The sequence below is a fragment of the Acomys russatus genome, chromosome 31 (genome assembly GCF_903995435.1).
Source record: "Acomys russatus chromosome 31, mAcoRus1.1, whole genome shotgun sequence".
Taxonomy (NCBI): domain Eukaryota; kingdom Metazoa; phylum Chordata; class Mammalia; order Rodentia; family Muridae; genus Acomys; species Acomys russatus.
In genome coordinates this window covers 8,820,741-8,832,839 of record NC_067167.1, presented here as the reverse complement: position 1 = coordinate 8,832,839, position 12,099 = coordinate 8,820,741, and the positions used below count along the sequence as shown (strand labels likewise).

Here is a 12,099-nt window from a genome sequence, read left to right as displayed (position 1 = left end):
CCTCAGCCCAGCTGTTCCCAGATTTTCTTTATGGAGGCGAATAGACTCAACTCAGCATTTTTTCCTGCCTCTTAAGTTAGTACATTGACATCATTTGGAAGTTGTAAGATTCCACATATTAGGCCAAATTCCACTCTGGGTTCAACATCCGTCACCCCCTTCTCAAGTCAACCCCCCCCCCCCCGAGAGCATGGTTAAGTGAGGGTAAAACTTGGCCTGAAGCTTGTTAGTATTTTGCAGGTTTAATTACACATACCTCATCCATTTGCCCAAATTAGGAGAGATGGTTTGGAGAAAACTTTGCCGATTGGCCTGTCTCAAAGTCTGGTTCCTCTGGTATTTAACTCAGGAATTCCAAGATAACAAGAATCAAGCAGTGAAGAACTGGCATTCCACATGTTGGGGATTGGAAAGAACTTGGAATACAGAGTGTCTAGTCCAAACCCCATGGTTTTATATATTAAAAAAAAGGAAAAAAAAAAAAAGAAAAAAAAATCAGAAACAAAAATAAACAAGACCTTGGAATTTGGAAGGAAAAGTGTTCAAAGTCATACTAAGCCAATTGATGAGTGGGGCAAAGAAAAAAAAAAAAAAAAAGCCAGAATCTGTTCCCTTTGGTTAGTACAATTTCTGTCCACCCATCTGGAAAGAGTGACTGTGCCCAGGGATCGGCTGTCATGGTGCACAGTGCTTGCAGAGGGCCAAGGTTTTAGAGCCAGGAAGGCACAGACTGACTCCAAGTCTGATTACTTCCTAGTTCCGGGTGGCTAGTTTCTTCTTTGAGTCTGGAGGTTCTGATTTGCAAAGTAGGGAAGAAGACTACCACCGTTGTAGGGATACTGTTACGGTGGAATGAGCTCTTTCTGAGACAAAGGGGACAAAGCTGCTGTGTAGTGAATTTTGGTCTGTTTCCTCAGGGCCCTTCTGTCTCCAGAAGAAACTCAGAGAGTCACAGGATACAAAGGAGTGTGAGAAGTGACAGTGAGTTAGTGGTGGTTGTTAATTTGAGGGGATCATGGGGGATTAGTTAGATTGGGTTGGCCCTTTGAGCATGTCTGTGAGGGATTTTCTTGATTAAGGTATTTTCTTGATTAAGGTTCTTGGGAGGGCCCATCCTCATGGTGGGTGGCACCATTCCCAGGTCCAGGACTACATAAAAAGGAAGCAGGAAGCAGGAAGCAGGAAGCAGGAAGCAGGAAGCAGGAAGCAGGAGGACCCATCACTGTCTGCTTCCTGACCAGCTGCCTCACGCTGCCACACCCGGACTTCCCTGCGGATGGGTCATACCCTTGAGCTGTGAACTAAAATAAGTCCATCCCCCTTCAGGCTGCTTTTGTGAGGATATTTTTTTTTTCCACAGTGAAAGGAAAAGTCACTAATATAATCATCTACAGGATTCTGGGTTGAATTTGGTCCAAGAGAAGCTGTTTCGACAGTGTCCTGAGAAACCATATTTTTCTTAGGCATCAGTGACATTTTTCAGGCAAGCTTTGTCTTGGTATGACAAGATGGCTGCCAGCAGTGCCAGAGTTTCCTCCTAGAGAGTCTAGTGGTGGGTTGGGAAAAAGAAATAAATAAAAAACTTCCATTCTTAGTATTTCTAAGAATTAAGACCTCAAGATTAAGCCCCATTGAACCAGGTTTGAAAACAATGGACAGACGAACCCATGCTAACACACACAAAAAAGGACAACTAGATGCAAAACAAATGATCACTCAGTTGAGCGATTGGAGGATCGGGTTAAGGGTACTCCTGTTTCTTGGGGGTACTGGTGAGGGGAGATGGGGTGACTTACCAGGAGTGTATAAACTAATGATGGAGGCACTTAGTTCTACATAACACCAGTTGTGGTGGCGCACGCCTTTAATCCCAGCACTTGGGAGGCAGAGGCAGGCAGATATCTGTGAGTTCAAGGCCAGCCTGGTCTACAAAGTGAGACCAGGGCTACAAGAGAAACCTTGTCTTGAAAAAACAAACAAACAAACAAACAAACAAACACACACACACACACACACACACACACACACACAAAACAAAAAAAAAGAAGAAAAATAAAAATAAAGTGTTACAGCTCTTTTTGAATTTGTCTAGCAGGTTTTCTGACTTTGTCGGAAAACCCCTCCCACCCCCCCCAAAAAAAAAAAAGAAAAGAAAAATCCAAGTGCCATGGGCAGGATAAAGATGGATGGATTCAGGAAAGGTCCACTCTTTCTTTCCTTGCCTAAGGTTTGTCAACCATTAGGGAATTTGTTCTCTCAAAATAGTTTCATGTTTAATCTGAACAAAGAGCACAGGTGACACTAAGTTATCACTTCTAGGGTAACTAGAACCTTCCTGACTTAGAACAAAGAAACAGAATAGACCTCCCATCAGATAGGCTTTAGCTAATACACACACACACACAGACACACACACACACACACACACACACACACACTGCAAGGCCCATCTTGGGTAATTGAAAAAGGCCCGTGTCTTTCCGCTACAGAGCAATGTCTAAATACACATGCTTCAGTGGGGCCTGAAAAAATTTTTTTTGTCACCTGAGGTTATTATGGGATATCTGGTGATCTGTTCCCTTAGCCAGAAGCTTCCGGTATGGAATATGTGAGCAAGAACACAAAAACTGGAAATGTTGACAACCACGAGGGGAAAACAGACAGGCAAAATATTTGGGTCTCTGTGTGGTTCATGCCTGAGACTTTGATGGAGAGAAAAACCTTTCTGCTGTGATGCCAGACCAACTTGCTATCTGTATGACAAAGAGAGGTAAAATTGGAGAGGGAGAGGAGGATGGGTCAGTGACACCTTAGCTACTTTTGTCTGGGATTTGAGCCCTCTTGTACACTGTAAACAACATTAATGGTAAAAATAGCTCCCTATGGGGCCAGTTCTTTATGTTTATTTTTCTTTCAAATAAGCTAAGCTGCTGGGATTTGATAAGTTTTGATTGACAACCAGACCCTCTTCTTTCTGAATGGGAAACACTGATCAACCAGTGCTCTTTCTACAATCGACAGACTGTCATTGTGGTGGTCCAGCTGCTCTGAACACTCTGCCGACACCCTGAGGGAAACTAACCCTGAGCTGTGAGGAGCACCAGAGCCTGGGATGGAGGAGCAGCACTCCAATACCCACTGCTCCAGATACCTACCCAGGCTTTGGGAGACTTCACTCCCATTGAGACAAGCCTCAGGTAGCCTTGCTCACCCTGAAGCTGAGGTCACCCAGTCTAGAATGGGGAAACTTCCTAGGTGGCTCAACAGAGAGTCACCAGTGAGGCAGCATGAGGCCTGGATTGCTTCCCCGATAAGGTAGTGATTAGTGGAACTGGAAGCTGTGTTGTGATAGGTGTGTGTGTGTGTGTGTGTGTGTGTGTGTGTGTGTGTGTGTGTGTCTGGACACTTGTATGCATGGTGTATGGAGGTCAGAGGACAACTTTCAGGAGTTGGTTCTCTCTTTCCATCACGTGAGTTCCACGCATAGGACTTGAGTGGCCAGGCTTGGCAGCAAGCGTCTTTACCCACTGCACTGCCTGGGAAGCCCAGTGTTATTGTTTTGAGCAAACCTTCGTTGGGTAAGCTAATAATAACAAAAAGGGTTTTGCTCTCTGTTCATTTACTCAGTGCTTAGATGTGTTTTCTTTCTTTATGGAGACCCCCACTTCCTGACACCTAGCATTTCCCTTCTGTATAAATGACATTTAACATTTCCTCAAAGTCAGATGTGATGACAACAAATTCCCCCACCTTCTGTTTGTTTGAGGAAGTGCTTATTTTTCTCTTATTGTTGATGGATGATCTCATATGGATGGTAGATGGTTTTGGGGTACTTTGAATAGTTCACCCGAGCTTGCTTTTCCTTGCTGTTTCAGAGGAGAAGGCAGATGTCAATCCTACCTCCCCCATGGGGAAGGTGTTGTTTCTCTCTACTGGTTTCTTTCAATATTTTTCTCTTTGAGCATTTGAGGTTTCACTGTAACACACCTAGGTATAGTCCTTTGGCATTTACTACCCTTGGTATTCTCTGCGCATCCTGGGTCTGTGAGATTTTATCCTTTGGGGAGAAGTCTTGAACATTATTACATCAAATACATTTTTCCCCACCTCTCTCTGCTACCCCCTGTGTAGTCATCCTAAGTTACTGGGTCTTGTGATCTTTATAGTTTCCTTTTCTCCTGTTCAGTTTTCAAAGTTTCTTTCATCAGATCCTAAGCTTGGCTGCTTCTGCTCTGCTCCCGAGCACATCTCTTCATCCATGGCTGGAGTCATAGGAGCCCATTTCCGGCTTGGCATCTCTTTCTGATTGCCTCTTAGGCCCCCTGGCTTATATTATGCATTTGTTCTTCCATAACATATTTTTTTTTTTTGGTCAATAGATCCGTTCACGCAATCATATCATCATGCTAACACTGTGGCCATATTGACTCTTGTTCTCATGCTTGCCGGCCTCTTTGTACTGAGTTCTATGCTTCGGGTGTGCCTGATAGTTTCTGTTGCAAGGTAGATGTGGTCTACAGGACTTTAGGAGTGTATCTGTCAGAAATGAATTGGCATCGGGCAGGGGGCGTGTTCTATAGTCACATACTCACGAGTCCAGTCTTCTGGGGACTCTGTGCTATGAATTTCATATGGACTTACTTGCAAAGACACATTGTTTTCAAATATTTATTTTATTCATAATTGTGTACGGGTGCGTGTGTCTGTATCTCGGCGTGTGTATCTGTGTATGTTTGTGTGGGTATATATGCATGAGTGCCATGGCCGTGGAGTCTAGAGGGTATCAGCTCTCCACCCCCCCCCCCCCCCCACAATGGAGCTGGAGTTGCAGAACGTTATGCTCCACCTGACATGGATGTTGGAAACAGAATTCTGGTTCTCTGCAAAAGAAAGAAGGGCTCTTAGTCATTAAGCTATCTCCCCAGTCCCCAGCTTTTCCACTCCCACTTCCACTCTGGAAGAATGAGAGCTGGAAGGGTCTGGGGTTTGGTGTTCCCCCTCCCACTGGTACACTAGGCTCTACTACAATCCTTGCAGACTGTGCATGCTGGCAAAATAGTTGTTCATGAAGAAAGACATCGTTGCGAACAAAACGATCTGGTGTGTTTCAAGATGAGGGTTCCCCACTAATGTTCGGTTTAAGGAGGGGGTAGAGTTCTTGGAAGAAGTAACACTCAGAGAGAGTGTGACTGCTAGCCTGGGACTAGGTCCCTTAGTGTTTCAGACTTGTCTGAGCAGACCCTCCAGCAATTCATCAATCACACGTCATCGTTTCCTGCCCTTACTGTTTCCTGCAGGTGCCTCTTCTCTAGCAGGGCTTGACTCTCTGTCTCTACTACAGTTCGACTGACTGGTTTGTCCTTTGCTCGCATTTCCCAGACAGAGCTGAGGCGGGTTTGATTTCAGGTCCCACACGTGCCTACTTCTTATTAGTATAAAGTGCTGGCATCTAGGTCCCTTACCTGTTAGACGAGAAATGTCAAGTCTCATGGACTCTGAACATGTTATGCCACCACCAAGGCATGTTATTTCCAATTTACAAAATATTGTCCACAGTCAGTCATATGAGAAGGCCTCCAGCGAAATCTCCATAAAGTGTTTTCTAAGGCTGTGCCCTGGAGGGGACAGAAGGAGGAGGGGGAGGAGGGGGAGGAGGAAGAGGAGGAAGAAGAGGAGGATGAGGAGGAGGAAGATGAGGAGGAGGAAGAGGAGGAGGAGGAAGAAGAGGAAGAAAATTGTGGAGCACCACTGAGGGCTACTAGAGGCCAGCATATATTTTCATTACTGATAAGATGTGGCTGGCTCTGCTGACACTGCAGACACAGAGGAGCTGGGTATATTACCTGAACCGGACACTATTTGGCTGACCCTGGCAGAGCTAGACAAACGGTATTCTCTTGGGCATCCTCTCACAACAACTTCTCAGAAACCCTCACAAAGACTACGTGGGACTGGAAGTGCTTGTATCCTTGCACGTGGCTCACTGAATTAGTATGCCTCTAAGATGTACCTTATAGAAAGTGGCAGGGCCCACCCAATGTTTCCAACAACCCAAAGGCTCTGTTTATGCGCAATTACTGAGCATCATGACCTTCTCTGAAGAGAATGTCAAACAGAATATTCTGGGCTCCGTGATTGAGAAAAGACACATGAGGAGATAGATGAACGAAGCCCAGAGGATTAACATATTTAGAGCACCCGCTAAACGTCAGATACTATAACAGGGTATCCGTACACAGTTTCACATCATAACACAATCGTAGTATTAACTGCTTACTCTTGTTAGTTATTCTTTTGAACCCCACAGTATCCATGTGAGTTGGGTAGGAGATGACAGTGTTTTGGTAAAGTCCGGTCTGGACCACATGGGTTTCAATGTTACCCCATCCTCTCTGTGCTGCTCCTTTTTATTTATTTGTTTTTCTTTTCCTAATTATTTATTTCAGATTGTAATACACCACTCCCCCTTTTTTTCCTCACTCCTAACAATAAACCCTTCTTTGTTCTCTTTCAAATTTGCCAGCTCTTTTTTTTATTAGCTCTTGTTATAGGCACATGTGTATAGTCTTAAAATACATGGACTGTATAATGGTACTTAGAAAATGAGGCAATTGTCCAAATTACTCCTGTTTCCATTTCAACGATAATAACTTAGTCTTCAAGGATCAAAGACGAGGAGTTTTAGGAAACGTTGCATCCATCTTAGTGGTTTGCGCTTACAGAGAGAGATTGAAATGGAAGATTAAAGATCGAAAACCGAAACCCAAACCACCACCACCAAACCCCACCAGAACTAGTTTTGCTTAAACTGTGCCTCCTGAACACACTGATGCCCCAGGTATTCCCTCCATTTCCCTGCAACACATTAAAGAAGTAGCAGAAGTTAGAACAGTTAAGCATTTGCCTACTGAAGGAAATGCGACCATCCTCCGCTCAGAATTCACACTGTCCTTTCCCGAGGATGTACATATGCCCTGAGAGGAGGCGAAAGAAAATAACACTTATCACTAAACACCAGGTGGTGTGAAGTGACTGTGAGTCACCATTTTACTGTCTTGCAAAATATATATGAGGTACGGGGCCACCTCAAAAAGCGTCACGTCAGTGTGGCCAGTGACAGCACTGAATATGTAGAATCGTGGGTGCTGGCGTGTTTGGCTTGGGCTATATAAAGTATGAAGGATGCAATACACTTCACTGAGTTTCTCTGAGCACTCGCTAGGTGACCCTTTCCTGTGATTTGTCTGAGGATAACATGATTGAACGGATATCTAAATAGCAAGTGCTCTGTCCAGGCAGGCTATCAGCGGCCACTAATGGATACTAAATGCCAGGAAACGGAGCTCTAAAGAATTGGTCTCAGGGCAGGCAGTAGTGGCGAACGCCTGTAATCCCAGCACTCGGGAGGCAGAGGCAGCCATATTGCTGTGAGTCCGAGGCCAGTCTGATCTACAGAGCGAGTCCACGACAGTCAAGGATACACAGAGAAACCCTGTCTCGAAAAACCAAAAAAAAAAAAAAAAAAAAAAAAAAAGAAAAAAAAAGAAAGAAAGAAAGAAAAAGTAAAAGAAAAAAAGAACCGATCTCAGGCACCTTGATAGGGACCGTTCTCCTTGAGATGATGGGAAAGTCTTGAATGGAAATTATAGAGGGGGTGAGCAAAAGCCAGAGAGCGGCTTGGCTCTACACTGCTAGGATGGGGGAGACAGTGGAGAATGGCCTGGGCATAGCTTGGAGGCACCAGCTCAGTCATCTCCCAAGAAACTGTCTCCCCTCCCGTACCTGAATGGGAGTCCCTGTCGCTTGCTTTTCACTGCCCGCAGAGCAGGCATATCTCCTATGGAGGGAGGTAACCAGAGTGGAACCCCCAGCCAGTGGCACTTGTTATGAGGGTAAACTGGTGAAATTCCAAGGCTGGTCGGTAGAAATAATTTTCCGGCTTTTTTTCTATGGGCGCGCGCATGCGCATACTCGCGCAACATTTTTTTCCCAAACAGTAAGAGGAAAATTGGGAGTCCCACAAAACCAAATCTCTGGAGGAGAGACCTGAAGGAAACTGTACGGCTGTTTGGAGCTATTGGCCCTCATTCTGGAGAAAGCATTTGATCAATACTTTGGTTTTACACCGGAGGAATTTGATAAGCTTCTAGAACGCTATCATTAGCTCCTCTAGTGAGGGGACGTCTCATTGCGTCTAAAGCCTGTTCAGGGCTTGGTGTTCACGCTACTGGAGGAATTAAAAATCCTTTCTTCTGTCCGGTTTTATACAAATCTTAATTTTCTCAAAGTCTTTGGTGACTGTTGTAAGGGAGTCAAATGCCCCGTGGTGAGTAGGCAGGACAAGACTGGTCAGTCTGATTTTGTACGTGAGAAAAGAGAGTACATGTTTCCTTTAAGGTAGCACAGCTGGCCCCTAAGCTGGTCTGGTGACCACAGCTTAGCAGTGAGCCCTTCTCCCTGGTCCAGTGTAGCTCTGAGATGTGAGCTCAGGGGAAAACCAGAGGTGAGGGCGCATATTCAATGCACTGTTGAGCCCTTGTTGCCTGGCCCTGTCCTACCTAACATGGGAGGTCTTGCACACCAACCATTTTGTGAGGAAAAAAATTAAAGAGGAAACCCCCTGTAAGTCAGGACTATCTGGAGAAGGGAGGGTTGAACCTTGAGGAAACGAACACTGTGATCATGGGGAGTGCTGGGGAGTCTCTGTGGAACCTGGTGAACAGTGAGTGGGTTTCTAAAAAAAAAAAAAAAAAAAAAAGACTGTGCACAGTGCTACAACGGCAAAGGACGCTTGGTTTCATTTGCTTCCTTCAGAATGAAAGGATCGGAGGCAGGAAAGAGAATAGATGCCGCGCTCAGCCTCCATGTTGCCCGTAACTGTGGACTTATCGTACGGAGCCCCTCAGAGCCCAGCTCTTGGTACTGACATCTTCATAGCCTGCCCATCTTTTCCTATCCTATTGGCCAATAGTTTAAGGTCCCGTATCCCTTATTCATCTTCCTCCCACAACATGAAGCTCTTGGGCTCAATCCAAAGAAAAACCAGCAGCTCTCCCTCATCCCTTACCTGGTGGGAGGAGGGTAGCTGGAGAGCACTGCAGACATGTGGTCCTGGGCTGCCGAGTCCCTTGATGTGCATCCAAACTGTTTGCCCTCGTCCAGAACTCACCCCCCCCGCCCCCTGCTGTGGCCTCTGCCCTGGCTCCGACCCAGGCCCAGGTGTGCAGTCGGATGAGTCACAGCGGCCTGTGGGAGCAGGTGGGGAAAACAGTCTTCACTTCAGAGCTGATCAGGCGTGCAATCCTGAGCTGCAACCTAGAGCTGGGAAAGAGGGTGCTTTGTTCTCTCTCCGCCAGCGCCCCACCCCGCGCCCTGCCTCAGGCAGGCTGCTCTCCCTCTCCGCTTGACTCCCAGGGATGCGGGCTTCCCAGCTAGCTGCCTTTCGGGGCTGCCAGACTTGCGTGAGGCGATATCATGGCTGTGGCTGAGAGTGCAGGTGGCCTGCCTTGGGATGACTCTTAGTTTTGAGTGTTTAGCCCGGCGTCGCCCAGAGCCTAACCCATTGAGTGTGTCTGTTAGCTGAATAAACACCAGGAGCCAATAGCCATAACAGTAGCGAGCCTTTCATCGAAGTATGGCTATTGGCCAGACGCTGTTTTTGATCACGTTGCGCAAGTTACGTAAGTTATTTTGCTTAAGTCCTCATAGGAGGACGACAGGGAGGCTGGTATAGAAGAAACATTTTACAATGAATAAAACCTGCAGCTCACCACAGCTGCATTAGCGGTCTAGGGAGAAAATATGTGTCTTCATTCCGTGCTATTAGCAGATGCTATAGACTGGGTAGTTTACAGAGAACGCAAATATGTGTTCTCGGCTCTACAAGCTGAAACGTTCAAGACTGGGGCTGGGGAGATCTCCATTGTGCCTGCTTGGGTCCTTTGCAGTCCGTTAAAAGCTGGGCTCGGTGGCATGAGCCTGTTACCACCGCACTTAGGTTGGGGTGGCTGGACACACACACACACACACACACACACACACACACACACACACACACACACAGAGCTCTCCGTTGCCCTGGGACTCTAACCCTGCCCACTGCTTCATTTTCTTTCTTGCTCTCGCTACCACCTGGTGCTACATGTCTCTGTGTTTAGAACAGTTTATAACCCGCGAAATGCCCCGCGAATAGCTGTCGAATGACTGTCCTGGCAAATGAAGTGGCCCAGGTGCACCAGTCCAGCTTACAAAGCCAATCTCCTATTATAACTTAAAGAAAGCAAGTGCTGACGCAGGCAAAGGTAGAAGCTCATGTAGTCCGGCTGTTGAATGTGGTAACCGAACATAGCACAAAACACTTAAAAATGAGACAAAAAAATGCATTTATTATGCTCACATACAGATTATGTGATTGTGATCACTGAGTGGAAAGTCAAAAAAACTGGGTTTGGTGCCATGTGAAAAAGTTACCTGTTATTCATATGAATGTGTGTACTTAGTACTCCGCTGCTGAGATTGCCTTCTTTACAGGGTCTCTCTCTCTCTCTCTCTCTCTCTCTCTCTCTCTCTCTCTCTCTCTCTCTCTCTCTCTCTCTGTCTTTCTGAGACAGGGTTTCTCTGTGTACTCTTGGCTGTCCTGGACTCACTTTGTAGACCAGACTGGCCTTGAACTCACAGTGATCTGTCTGCCTCCCGAGTGCTGGGATTAAATGTGCACCATCACCGCCTGGTTTCTATAGAGTCTCTTAAGTGTTCTACGTATGCTTCAGAGATTCAGAACATTTTTATCCGAGTCTCTCTAACAAACAAGGCAGCCAGGTCAACGTGGTTGAAACAAGCAATAGGTTTGGCGTCCTGCGGCACAACTTTGAGTCTTTCTTTGGATACGATCGCTAAAACCTGACGATCTACATTATATAACTCTTACCATCCATTTCCATGAGTGCAGTAGCGGGCTGAGGATCTTGTTCCTTCGTTGCCCTGTTCTACCGCACAGGCTCTGTCAGGCACTTTCCAGATGTGTAAAGAAGAGCACCCAGGGGAATCCCTGATTCCAGGGGCTCATACTTGAGTGGTCAGGCCCAGGCACCACAGCTGGAATCAGCACAGTTGAACTAGGTAAAGAAAGACAAAAAATAAAACTGAAGATATAAAAAAGAAAAATGCATGGAGTCTGGGTTCTCCATGGTATTGTCAGCCTTGGGATCACTGTCCTGCCCTTAATACTACACCGCTCAAATCGCTGTCAGTCGGCGGTTTTGTTTTTTGACACTTGTATCGTACGATATTAATTGATATGTTCTTATGGTCCTGTTTTCCTCATTAGTAAGATCGTGGGACATCAGGTATGTTCCATATTCATGGTTGTAGTTGTATTTCTGGCCATAGGTAGCTCAGTATTTTATATAGAGTGACTGGTTAGTTCATAGTTCAATGAAGATATAGCCACAGTTATTTATTTATACTTTGTACATGCAGTCTTTTATATTCTTTTGCAGGCCTTATAGTCAGTGTTTTACACCCTTATAGAAGAACACAATAAAAACTAGCTTCTAAGTGCTTGGATATGACAGATCTAAAACTTGAAAAAAAATTTTTTTTTAATTCATGTACTTTTAAATCCAGCTTCTCACATTGAAGATTCCTGGGGCTGGTTAATGTGAGGCCATGACCTATGACAGACTCAACACACATTTGAGTGTGGCTGAGGTTGCAAAAACATGAGGAGTGTCAAAGCCCTGATGTTGGCTGTTTTTTTTTTTTTTTAACCAGTGAGCAGATGTGAGGGTGGTGCCCACTTGCCCTGTGATTTTGTTCAGTGAGATCATGAGAACTGGACAAGGTTTGTCCTATGTTCTAAACTGACAGCCTGAGGTCTGGTGATGTAGTGTTGACATGTTATAGGGCAATTATTCTGCCCTTACAGTAGAGAGAATGAGACAAAAAAAAAAAAAAAAAAAAAAAAAAAAAAAACCAAAAACAAAAAACAAAAAAAAACTGCTGGGCCACATTTAATTGGCACGCTTCTGCACATGAGGATGGCCTGGAGTGTGCCTACCACAAAACTGCACTTTCTTTCCATTCTGTTAATACTCAACA

At 45.5% G+C, this 12,099-nt stretch overlaps 1 non-coding gene across 1 annotated transcript; it reads left to right on the top strand.

Annotated features, from left to right (window-relative positions):
- The first annotated feature begins 2,061 nt into the window (after window positions 1-2,061).
- LOC127183823 (U7 small nuclear RNA) lies at window positions 2,062-2,122 on the top strand. The gene has a single exon (XR_007830072.1). It is a non-coding gene; the product is annotated as a U7 small nuclear RNA (small nuclear RNA).
- Window positions 2,123-12,099: the final 9,977 nt, after the last annotated feature.